This window comes from Chamaea fasciata, unplaced genomic scaffold, assembly GCF_029207755.1.
Source record: "Chamaea fasciata isolate MVZ Bird 193981 ecotype frontalis unplaced genomic scaffold, bChaFas1.0.hap1 SCAF_17, whole genome shotgun sequence".
In the NCBI taxonomy this organism is placed as follows: Eukaryota; Metazoa; Chordata; class Aves; order Passeriformes; family Sylviidae; genus Chamaea; species Chamaea fasciata.
The window spans coordinates 1113667-1126144 of NW_027094102.1; the positions used below are offsets into that span (position 1 = coordinate 1113667).

At 49.4% G+C, this 12478-nt stretch overlaps 1 long non-coding RNA gene across 2 annotated transcripts; it reads left to right on the forward strand.

Annotated features, from left to right (window-relative positions):
* The first annotated feature begins 1100 nt into the window (after positions 1 to 1100).
* Positions 1101 to 5589, forward strand: LOC136298442 (uncharacterized). 2 transcript variants are annotated; one of them, XR_010723316.1, is made up of 5 exons: positions 1101 to 1590; positions 1706 to 1867; positions 1952 to 2069; positions 5012 to 5133; positions 5407 to 5589. It is a non-coding gene; the product is annotated as an uncharacterized lncRNA (long non-coding RNA). The 2 variants fall into 2 exon arrangements; XR_010723315.1 differs by lacking the exons at positions 5012 to 5133; positions 5407 to 5589 and having other exon boundaries at positions 1952 to 3529.
* Positions 5590 to 12478: the final 6889 nt, after the last annotated feature.

A 12478-nucleotide genomic window follows, 5' to 3' on the forward strand; every position in this document is an offset into this window, starting at 1 on the left:
AGTCCTAAGTATCCCTTTGAAGTTATTTTGATCTCTTCAAATTATCTGTGGCATTGTAGTTACAGACTTTCCAGAAGTCTTATGAGCACTTGTGTTCCTTGCAGTACAAGTGTCACACTCAGATACTGGGATGTAGTTGCACGTGGTAATGCTAGAGAGCAAAAATCAGCTTTAAGGTAGCTTCATAAATGGCTTCCAATGCCAACACGAGGGAAGATGTGTTGGATGGTAACAGAATTCTTGGGTGCTGTAGAAGTCTGCAATACATGGCACAGCTGGTCCCTGGGGAGGCGAGGCTGATGCAGGAATTCAGACTCCTTGTGCAGCTCTGACAGATCACTTGTGTACTTTTCCTCTCACACAGGAGATAGATTTGTCTCTGGGGACTTGATGTCGTGCGCTTGATTTAAAAGTGCTCTAGAGCCATGGAGCACAAGGCGATTAAAGAAGTGCTGTGCTATTAAACCAGCAGTTCTTATAGTTCAGAAGTGTTGCTAATGAGATATCATTTCCTGCCTTTCCAATTAGCATTCCTTTCTATTGAACTATTTTATTACCTGATAGCACAAGAAAATACCTCACATTTCATTAGTGAGAGACTTGTTCCAGGCTCTGGGGTGTTATGTTTAACAAGGTGTGTGTGTGTTGGTTTAGCACAGGTGTCCTGAGCTGCAAAATGAGAAATGCAGATATATTTTTGCAAACTCATGTGTTTCTAAGTGAGCTAGAACTTAAAGAAAAAACCCCTACTTGCAGAAGACTATTTGCCTTTTATTAAACATCGAAATGTTATTAACTGTCTATCAAATACGCTTCAGGTGGTTAATAACAGCATCTCTGTAGTGCAGAAAGGAATGCAGAAAGAAGGGAAGGAGGAACGGGGTAAGGACAAGAGCTGGTTGTGAGCTGGGCACGTCTCTGACCTCAAATCCTTTCAATACCCACAAACGGGACAGAGAAATTCCGAGCGCCTCGGAGCTGCGTTTTCTTCTGCAGCGCTTTCATTTCCCGGCGACTAATCCCAGCGCCGAGCCCGCTCCCGCTCCCGCCCCCGCTCCCGCCCCGCACCGCCGGGACCGCGCTCGGCGCGCCGAGCTCCGCCGGGCCCGGAGAGCACCGGGAGCGCTCGGGGGGACCGGGAGAGCTCGGGATGGACCGGGAGCGCTCGGGATTGTACTGGGAGAGCTCGAGAGGGACCGGGAGAGCTCGGGATGGACCAGGAACTCTCGGGAGGGACCGGGAGAGCTCGGGATGGACAGGGAGAGCACGGGAGGGACCGGGAGAGCTCGGGATTGGACCGGGAGAGCTCGGGAGGGATCGGGAGAGCTCGGGATGGACCGGGAGAGCTCGGGAGGGACCGGGAGAACTCGGGATTGGACCGGGAGCGCTCGGGATGGACCGGGAGCGCTCGGGATTGGACCGGGAGAGCTCGGGAGGGACGGGGAGAGCCTCGGGATGGACCAGGAACGCTCGGGAGTGACCGGGAGATCTCGGGATGTACCGGGAGCGCTCGGGATGGACCGGGAGCGCTCGGGATGGACCGGCAGCTCTCGGGATGCCGTGGCCGGAGCAGCCCCGGCCCGGGAGGAGGTGGGTGCGGAGGAGGGGGCGCGGAGCGGGGGCTGCCTCCCCAGCCGGTCCTGCCGGGGTCCCGGCGGGTCGGTTCCGAGGGGTGCAGCCCCCGCCGTCCCGGGTCCCGCTGCAGCCGCGGAGGCTCCTGTGCCGGACCGAGCCCCCGGCGGGGCTGTGCCGGGAGCGGCCCCGGCCCGGCCGCTGCCCCGTGAGCCGCCGGTGTTCCCTCGGCATGAGCAGGGACGGGACTCCCGTGCCTGGGATGCGGGGCTGGGTAAAGCTGAGCTGCTGCAGAGTAAGTGTTTGCATGCTTTTGTTTGTTTAGAATTGTTTCTTACTTGTTAATTGCTACACCTGGTACCGGTTATTTGGTTTGTAGGAATGGAGCCTGCTGGTGGGTGAGGCTGGGCTCCGGTGCCGATGTGGCTGAGTGGGACCAGGAGCAGTCTGAGGATCCGAGGTGCAGCCAGCTCCCCTCCAGCTGCTGAGCTCCTCTGGTAAGGAACAGGGGACGCCAGCCATCCCTGAAGGCAAAGACAGAGGTTTTGACATTGTCCTTTGTAGGCTGAGACACTGCCCCACCACCACCAAAAACGAGAGGAAGGCTCCAAACCCCAAAGTGGGGAGCGCTTGGGAGTGTTCCCTCCGTGACCTGCAGGGAGCTGATATCCCACCTGAGCTGGTGTTGGTGATGTTCTCTTGGCGCAGTTTATTTAAATTTTTCTTTGGTCACAACAAAAGATGCTCCCAAACCAACCTTTTAAGTAGCTTCCCCTCACCCCTTTCCTTCATTTCGACAGTAAAATGTTGATGTGATTTATTACTGTCTCCAAGAAAAAAAAAACAACAACTGGAAACTCGTTCAGTTTCATTATTCAGAGAATTTTTTCCCCATGCCTCTTCCTTGACATCATCTTTTCATATGCAGTTGTAAATGATTTGCAACAAGTCCGACCATTACACATATCCACATCTTGGGATCTTTGCTTTGGTTCTGTGTTCAGCATTTTCAAGGTGATGACACAATGCTTGGTCCAGGATACCCACATCATTTTCATGTGGTTAAACCACTGACAGTGTTTGTCTTACTTCTGTCATCTACACATCTGCAGTGGGCAAGACACAAATCTCCTTAATGCTGTTTACGTTTCCAAAAAATGAATAATGAATTTTCAAGCTTCAGATGATGTTGCAAAGTGAACTGCTTAGTAGGGAACAAGTTTCATTCAATTTTTAGTCGATGTCAGCTGGAATCTATTGGTTTAGTCAAGTGCCACTTGTACCGGTGTTAAATAACAAATAAAGAAGACACAAACAGCTTTCTGGTACAGTGGTGTACAGCAGGTGAGTGCCTGTTCGTTCTGACGAGAAATACAGAAATAATTCGTGTTCTTTGCTCCTTGGAAGTCGTTCTGTTTCCTTCAGACCTCTGCAGCTGAAATTCAACACCTGTTTCACTGCTGACCTCTCTTGATCCTCGCACATCTCGGAAGCCTGCTCCAAGCAGCCAGCCATGTAATTTAGGTGTTTTCCTGCTTGAGAATTGATCACAGCTTTCGTGGCTGCGTCTTCCTGAGCGTCTCTTTGGGTGGGCCTGGCCCCGCACCACAGAAATGGGAACGGGCCTTTCGGTTCCTTTTCGCAGAGAGTCGCCTTAGCGTCGCGTTTTTGACGTTTTCATTTAGAAACAGCACTTTCCTCCAGCGTAGGGCTTCTAACTTTCATTCTGATGTTTAATTTCGTGGAGAAGCTGTAGCACGTGAAGCTACGCCTCTGCCGAACTTTGTGTGGTCCGGTGGAAGGTCTTGTGTCTCCGCTGCAGGACGCCGCTGTGCCTGACGTGAGGGGCCCTGGCCGGAGCTGGGACAGACACAGGGTGCACTATGGAAGTGGCCCCGCCGTTCTGCTCGTTTAGTCCCGGGTTTGCCCGGGGCAGGCTGAGTTTGCCCGGGGCAGGCTGAGTTTGCCCGGGGCTCGGGGCCGGGCCCTCAGGCCGCCATCTTGGCCGCGGGCAGCGCCGCGGGGCCGCCGCCGCCAGGTGGCGCCGGGGCGCGCGCGGGCCCGCCTGAGGGGAGAGGCGGGAACGGGCGGGAGGAGCGGAGGGGGCGGCGGGGCCGGAGTGAACGCCGCGGGCCCCGCAAATACCCCTGTGAATATCCCTGAAAATAACACCCCTGTCAATAACCCTGTAAATACCCCTGTGAATATCCCTGAAAATAACACCCCTGTCAAAAACCCTGTAAATACCCCCACAGATACCCCTGTAAAAAACCCTGTAAATATCCCTGTAAATAATAACCCTGTCAATAACCCTACAGATACCCCTGTAAATACCCCTGTAAATATCCCTGTAAATAACCCTACAGATACCCCGTCAATAACCCTACAGATACCCCTGTAAATACTCCTGTAAATAACCCTACAGATACCCCGTCAATAACCCTACAGATACCCCTGTAAATACCCCTGTACATACCCCTACAAATACCCTTGTAAATAACATACCCCTGTAAATAACATACCCCTGTACATACCCCTGTAAATACCCCTGCACATACCCCTACAAATACCCCTACAAATACCCCTACAAATACCCCTGTAAATAACATACCCCTGTACGTACCCCCGTAAATACCCCTGTACATACCCCTACAAATACCCTTGTAAATAACATACCCCTGTAAATAACATACCCCTGTACATACTCCTACAAATACCCCTGTAAATAACATACCCCTGTACATACCCCTGTAAATACCCCTGTACATACCCCTACAAATACCCCTACAAATACCCCTGTAAATAACATACCCCTGTACGTACCCCCATAAATACCCCCGCAAATACCCTGGTACATACCCCTGTAAATACCCCTGGACATACCCCTGTAAATGCCCCTGTAAATGCCCCTATCCATAGCCCTATCCACCCCGACACAGCCCTGCAAATACCTACAGACCCTGCATATACCCCTATAAATACCCCCATAAACACCCCTATCGACCCCGCCCCCGCCCTGCAAACACCCCCACAAACACCCCTACAAATACCTGTATCCACCCCAACGCAGTCCTGCAAATACCTACGGACCTGTACGGGGCCTGACACAGCCCTGCAAATAAATGGACCCTACAAATAATACCCCTAGAGCCACAGGCTTTTGAACCTCTTGTGGACCTTCTCTTGCCAACCTCTCCTACCCCAGACTCTTGTATGTGCTGTTCTCTTTTTGTCTCCGTGGGTCAGTGCTGGTCACCTTTTGAGACAGGATTTTTTGTGTAAAAGCGTGACTGGGAGAAGTGTCTACTCAGACACGCACAGCTGCTTTAGTTGCGCGTGGATTTCCATTTCTTTGGCTCCTAGTCCTTCCAGAAGGTGCTGTAGATAGCTACAAAATCTCTGCTTGTGTTGATAATACTTTTTGTTATTTTAAATGCAGGCGTTGATTCTCCAGTTACAAAGCTTGGTCTTGCTGATTTGAATTAGAAGACAAACCTTAGACCAAACTTCCCTCCTCCGATTGGCACAGTAAAATCTAGGAAGAGAAACACGTTTTTTTGGGTGGGTTTTTTTTTGTTTGTTTGTTTTTTCCCATGGACTGTTGTGTCCTGGTGTTTGTGCAGAGCACACCTGAGTAACTCTGCAGTAAGATGAAGTGAAATCCCTTGCCCCAGGGGAGTGGATGCTGTTCGCGGTGTGGGGTTTCAGAGCAGCCCTGCTGCACCCGGAGCATCCCTTCCCCTTGGCAGTGCTGACTCCTGTTGAACCCCGCTGCGGCTCTGCAGGCTGTGCACAGCGACTCTGCAATCAGATTTGCATTTCATTTCCTTCCAGCACAGGCTGCTGCTGCAGCAGCAGCTCTCTTGGGTCCTGGATTGGTCATTTTCTTTTACCCTCGAAGAAAGATGGTCTAAATTTGTTTCTTGTCTGCTCTGCCATTGTCATCCTGTGTTTGTGCACCATCTCTCTGGCTCTGTTGAGCACTATAAAAGCACTTGATCTGCATTGATCTGCTCCTTCTGGTAATAAAAACACCATCAAATCTTACTAGGAGTAATTCTATATTGTATTGTTCTGTTTATACTCAGTTGTTAAAAACACAGGTACCTAAAAAAAAAAGCAAAGACACGAATCAGTCACGTTTTGTGAAAAATGTCCAAGTACCTGTTGGAGTCAAAGGTGAATGTACAAGTGAATCAGTAAAATGTCCAAGTACCTGTTGGGGTTTATAAAGCTTGATCCATGGATTAAATGACCTACAGCAGTCATTTATGCTTTATTTGAGATTCTAGATTAAATACCTGAAAATGCCCCCCCAAATGCCCTGCACATTAGCCCAGTGCCAGGTTCTCTCCATTCTAGCTGAAAGATCCTCCCTCTTCTGTGAGCTTAAAGAAAACTTTCTTCTAGCTCCAGGGAGCCCTTCCTGACCTCAGCCCTTCCATTCCTCACAGGTGCCAGTGAGCACTGGGTACAGCTGCACGAATTCTCAGCTCTGCCAGGTGCCAGAGCAAGCCCTGGAAGCTTCAGGAAGAATCCTGTTCCATTCCTGCAGGTCCAGGGCAAAGAGGAGCTGCCCAAGAGAATAATGGCTGTTCGGTGTGGCGTGGACAGGAGACGGTGCACACTGATTTCATCCTCAGCCGTGGAACTCCAGTGGATCTTCAGGAAAACACAGTTTATGTAGAGTAAAGAATTCAGTAAAGAATTGTAACTTGGCCAAATTCAGTCATATTTTCCTGGAAATGGGAAAATATGTCCCAGATGAGGGTAGTTTTCTGCCAATTTAAAATCTCTGCTGTAGCTTAGAAGGCATCAGGGCATTTCAAAAGAACTAAGTAACACATACTTTTCCTTAATTTCATTATCTGAATTGATTTGGTTTTATTCCCTAAAACTTTCCGAAGCTGTTAAATCTGCAGGAAATACCCAGTCTGGAAAAAAAGATCAAAGCTGGAGGTTCTGCAGGGCTGGGCTGCCCATACAAACAGTGTTGTGTAACTGGGACACCAGTAAGAACACGAAGGCCAGGCTGGAAACACAGAAACTTCCCTGAGATGGGCTTGAACAAGTACAGTGCCTTCATTTCTTTTTTTTTCCTTTTAAGAAAAATGTTGAAATTTTGCATAATGCTGTATTCATGCTTGCAAGCACCTTGGAATTAGTGAAGAGAAGAGAAAGGGATCTAATCCGTAGGAGAAGAGTGAGTTATCAGGGTTCACTCTCTGTGTTTGGAATATCCAGAGGTGGGCTGAACAGAAAGGACTTTGTACTAAATATAAATGACAAACACGGCTGGGTAAGTCTGCCGGGTTGGAAGAATAAAACACCTCCAGAGGGAACAGAGCAGGGGAAGGAACCTTCTCTTGTGAAGTTTGCGGCTGTGTGGCAGAAAAGCTTTTCTGCTGTAAAGCTTGAACTTTGTGTGGGAGAAACTGTGATTTCGGAGATTTGTATTCCAAGATGTTATCTGTGCCCTGGCTGAATGGGGTGCAGCAGTCTCAGGGAAAGGACAGGAAATCTATTTTAGAGAACTTCAGTGTGTGGAGTTTAAAGAAACCACTCGTACCTTCTGATGGAAGAAAGCTGGACATTAGCAACTCTTGCTGGTTTCAGCTTGCACCTGCTGTTGTGTTCTTAAAGCTGGAAATTTCCTTTCAATGGCATTGGCTGAGAATCTTGTCCAATATTTGTTTTAAGAGTATTTTTTAAACCTTGTATAATTGTGGACTTATAAAACATAACTTCAAAAAAAAATCTCATGCTGCTGGTATGAAGAAAAAGTGTACATTTATTAGATAATTGTTCTGGAGGCTTTTTTTTTTTTTTTTTTTTTTTTTTTTTTTTTTTTTTTTTTTTTTTTTTTTTTCTGTACAAATATTGTAATCTGTGGACCAGCAGCTGCTCCTCTGAGGTGGGGTTTGCTCTCCTGTCCTGGATAAGGTGCTGGCTGCTGGTTTTTCCTGACACCTGGATCTGATTCTCAGAAATGGAAGTGTAAAACTGAGAGTGGGACGTGGAACGTTCTGTGTGTTCTTTACTGGTTCACATGAGCTCAGTATCTCCAGGAGTTATTGATGGATCTGACTGGAGTGTCCAGGAAAGAGCCCTGTGCCTGACGGTGCTTCCCAGGGCTGTGGAATCCCTCAGTGCTGGCTGCAGCCTCCACAGATGGAGCAGAGACCTTTTCCCCGGGAGAGCAAAGCTCAGGAGAGCTGAGGAGCTCTGTGGACTTCAGGTTCTGCGTCATGGAGAAGACAGCAAGCTGTGTCTTATCAGAAATAAATCACTGGAGTAAGAAATCCTTCCCATGTGGAGACTTTGCACTTTTTAACGTTGCAACTCATCCTTCAAATGTAACTCGAGGGAGGTGTCAGCCTCACTCTTTGCTGCACGTTAGCAGTTTCTCTTCTTGAAGACTCCAGAGCAGCACATATTGCGATTTCTGTTATTCTTTGCCACTGACAATGTGTGATCACATGTATGTCACGCTACTTTTTGTGTCCTAATTTACCTCACGAGATAATATTTGGTGTTTTCAAAGTGCTGTGAGATTTTTCTGACAGCCTTGAAGAAAAATATTTGTTAAATCAATGCTAAACCTTGCCAGATGGGAAAGATGAGAGGAGAGAAAATAGAGCAGAGTACTTCAAAACTGGGGGTGTATTATGTTCATATTTAAAACTCATTAATTTTCAAATGCTGAGTACTACAGGCCATTTCTTTGATAATGGGAAAATAAAAAAAAAAAATCTGGCACATGCTTAAATATTTAATGTCAAGAACTTTAGGGGGATGTTCAGTTTATTTTACCTGCAGCTATGCTTGAAGTTCATCCAGTTCCATTGTGACCTGGGCTGATGCATTAAGTGGTTTGAGAGCCCTAGTTGGTTCTGTGCTGAAAAAGAAAATGATTTAAAATGGGAACATTCAAGGGAGAGGATGCAGGAGGCCCAGAAGTCAAGATTTCTGCTGTCACAGTGCTGTGACAGTGACAGTTTGCAGTTTTGAAGTGGGCAAGAACAGAAGTCAAAATGCAGAAGTACTGCCTGTGCCACCTGAACTGGTTGTGTTACACTCAGAGCAGTGGGAAAAGGCTTTGCAGCAGACGTGTCCTTGTCCCCTGTGCCAGGCAGGACAGCACAGGCACAACCCTCAGGGTTTGTGCAGCGCACGAGTCACACCCACAGCAACAGGGGACACTGCAGGGCCACCGCTGCTCCAGAGACAGCACCTGGGGCAAAGCTCCTGTGGAAACAGGTGCCGCTTACTGGGGAGAATCAGCTCTTCATTGAGCCATCGTGCTGCAGTGGCACCAGGGGGGAAACGGTCTCGTTTTTGTGCAACAAAGAAGTTAAAATAACAATCCAGATCCCTTTTTTTAGTCAGTGCTAAGATTGGCTTCTGACTTCCTGTTCTCTAATGGGAGGGATTAGGCCCTTTATGTTTTGAAAGATACTGAGCCAATTCTTGTTACAAAATTCCAGCACTGACATCAAATGAATGAACAAAAACAACTAGAAAAAACCCCCTTGATTTGTCAGAGAGGCGCCTTCATTAGTGCTCTCGTCTCTTTTCCATCATACGAATTGTTTTTAAGCTATAATTGGATCTCACTGACAAAAGCTTCTGGCTACATATGTAAAGATTTGTAAAATGCTGCCTTGCTGTAAGCTGGTCTGATCTGTGCCAGAAAATAGGAACCAGAGCTCCTCCCCCGTGTCAGTGCCAGGGACTGTTGGTTAGTTCAGCTAGAAATGCACTCTGCAGCACACGGCTGCTGGCTCTGCTGCTTGCTCTTGAAAAGCAGGAAAAATCTTCCTTCAGCAGCTTCCTTACATAACACTGCCCTGTGCAGAGTTAAAGTGAATTACTACAGAGCAGGTGACAGTCAATAGCAGGAATTGCCTCCTCTCCCCAGCCCCTCCGTGCTCCTGTCAGGAATGCAGGAGCAGAGCTGCTGCTCACACTGATGGAAGTGTTTGTGTGTTTGTGTGTTCCTGCAGCAGAGCTGCTGCTCACACTGATGGAAGTGTTTGTGTGTTTGTGTGTCCGTGCAGCAGAGCTGCTGCTCACACTGATGGAAGTGTTTGTGTGTTTGTGTGTTCCTGCAGCAGAGCTGCTGCTCACACTGATGGAAGTGTTTGTGTGTTTGTGTGTCCGTGCAGCAGAGCTGCTGCTCACACTGATGGAAGTGTTTGTGTGTTTGTGTGTTCGTGCAGCAGAGCTGCTGCTCACACTCACGGAAGTGTTTGCATGTTCCACTGCAGCTCTGCAGGCCTGGCTGCTGGGGCCGGGGGAGTGGCTGCAGCTGCAGCAGCTTTGCTGTCTGTGCCTGCATTTCTGTCTGCAGTGCAGGCTCAGTGCCACATTTACACAGTCAGACAGGGCTGTGTGTGCTCAGTGTTACAAAACCAGGTGTGAAATACTTACGGGTGGGGGCTCCTCTTCATACACCTGGGCTGTAACTTTGTGACAGGTGTGCCACTCATACAGCTGCTGTGAAGAGAAAATAACCACTTTTCCCAAATACTAGAATTGCCTTACTAGGGGAGGCTGACTCTGTTTCCTGTTTCAGGGTCTCTTTGGTTATACTGGTTTTCTCAGTCTGTGCTCTACCAGCTGCATGTTATATTCCAGCTGAGACGAGGAAACATCCTGCAGGTTGTATGATCTTAGGGTTAAATATTTCAAATGGGTTTTAGGACACTGAGAATTTCTGTTCTCGCCAGCCATAGTTGTGGTGAGCGTCTTGGGAACTTTGTTTTACCATATTTCTGTGAATTATTGACTCCAGGCACGTTATGCTCCTCTCCTCACTGCTGTAACCATGTAATAGATACTTTTGGGACGGTGTCCCATCAGAGGAATGTCTGTGGAAATTGTGGCCTCAGTGTGACAAAAGCAAAAATTGCTCTGTTTATTCTGTTCCTATTTTTATTTCTGCACAGGAAAAAAAAAAAAGAGATATAAAATTATTATCTGTTTACAAACATTTTACTTTATAAAAACAAGTTCATAATTTATACTCAGGATTCAATTGGGGTTGAAAATCACTGCAGCTGTCTTCATGCAAGCTGTTCTGTCTCTGAGTTTCCAGTTTAATATATGCAGTCTGCCACATTAATTCTTGAAGTGGCTCTTAAGTGGAAAGCTGTAAAAGGGGTGATCTTGGACCAAGATACTTTGGAAAATAGGAGACACTCGTCTTTGGTTCCTCGTGTCCAAATGGGCTCAAGGAAATAAGTCATTTTATGGCAGCCTTCAGAATCGTGAAACGTGTTCATAAAACCTCTGCAACTTTCAGTAGTGCAGGGAAAGCTGCTCATAAAGTGAATTCAGGGCTGTGGAAAAGGGCCTGGAGGAAGACAGGGAGGGCAGTAATACGTGACCAGATGGGTTTCGTTAATGCGGGAATGAGTGAAGGGTTGGAAAGGCAAAGTGAATTCAAGAAACACCTGGGCTCCTTTGTGCAGAGCTGCACTGGCGCCAAAAGGGCCTGAGTGTGAAGGATGAAGGATCCGGGACCAGCTGAAGGGGTTTTCAGTCTAAAGAAATCTAGAATTTCAGTCTAAACACCTTGTGCTCAGGTGTTTGTGGCATCACTATGTCCTGCTAAAGCCCCTTTATTTCAGCTGTGTGTGACTTTTGGGGCAAAGTATTGATCTTCCTTAGTTTCCCAGGCAGTGAGAAGGGGGTTGTGCTGTAAATCTAATTTCTGAAAAGAATTAATTTAACCCGGGCCTGTTTCCCAGAACGGAGCACATTCCATCACTGCTCCCGTGGCCTCGGGCACTCCGGGCTGATGTGGTGTTCCGAGGAAGGGGCTTTGCTGCGCGGCAGCGGCAGCTCCGTGTGCGCCCCTGAGCATTTCTGGGCTCACCCATGCATCCCTGGGCTCACCTGCGCATCCCTGCGCTCACCCGCGCATCCCTGAGCTCACCTGTGCATCCCTACCCTCACCTGCGCATCCCTGCCCTCACCTGTGCATCCCTGAGCTCACCTGCGCATCCCTGAGCTCACCTGTTCATCCCTGCCCCCACCTGCACATCCCTGCCCTCACCTGCGCATCCCTGCGCTCACCCGCGCATCCCTGAGCTCACCTGTGCATCCCTGAGCTCACCCGCGCATCCCTGAGCTCACCTGTGCATCCCTGAGCTCACCTGCGCATCCCTGCGCTCACCCGCGCATCCCTGAGCTCACCCGCGCATCCCTGAGCTCACCTGTGCATTCCTGCCCTCACCCGCGCATCCCTGAGCTCACCCGCGCATCCCTGAGCTCACCCGCGCATCCCTGAGCTCACCTGTGCATCCCTGCCCCCACCTGCACATCCCTGCCCTCACCCGCGCATCCGCCGCATCCCCGCGCTCCGCCTGCCGCCCGGTCCCGCCCGTCTCCGCCGGTCCCTCGCTGTCCGCTCCACACGCCCGGGCTGGGGCTGGTTTTCCCGGCTGGTTTTCCCGGCTGGTTTACTCCCGGCTGGTTTTTCCCGGTTTCCCGGTGTGGCCATTGGCCGGCAGCAGCCTGAACAGCCCGATTTCCACAGGTGCGCTGGGAGAGCGAGGGCTGTGCGCCTGGGAGGGAAATCCAAATAACGCCCGAGCTTCTGCCTCGGCGGGCTCGGGTTTCTCCTCTGGCGCTCCTGAGGAGTCTTCACTCAGGAATCCCGTCTTTTCCTGCGGTACAAACGCGGCCGAGCAGACGGCGAGCGTGAGCACACGGGCTGCGGCTCTGCCGGAGCAGGGCTGCCGCTGCCTCCCGGTTTCCAGGAGTGTTTACAAGATAATGTACTTGTTCCACTCGAAATAACCCGTGCCGTGTGCTGCGTTCAGCGGCCAAGAGATCCTTTAGGAGTCATCGAGGAAAGCGGGAGGTTTTTAGACACTGAGCTTGTGGGTTGCTTTGG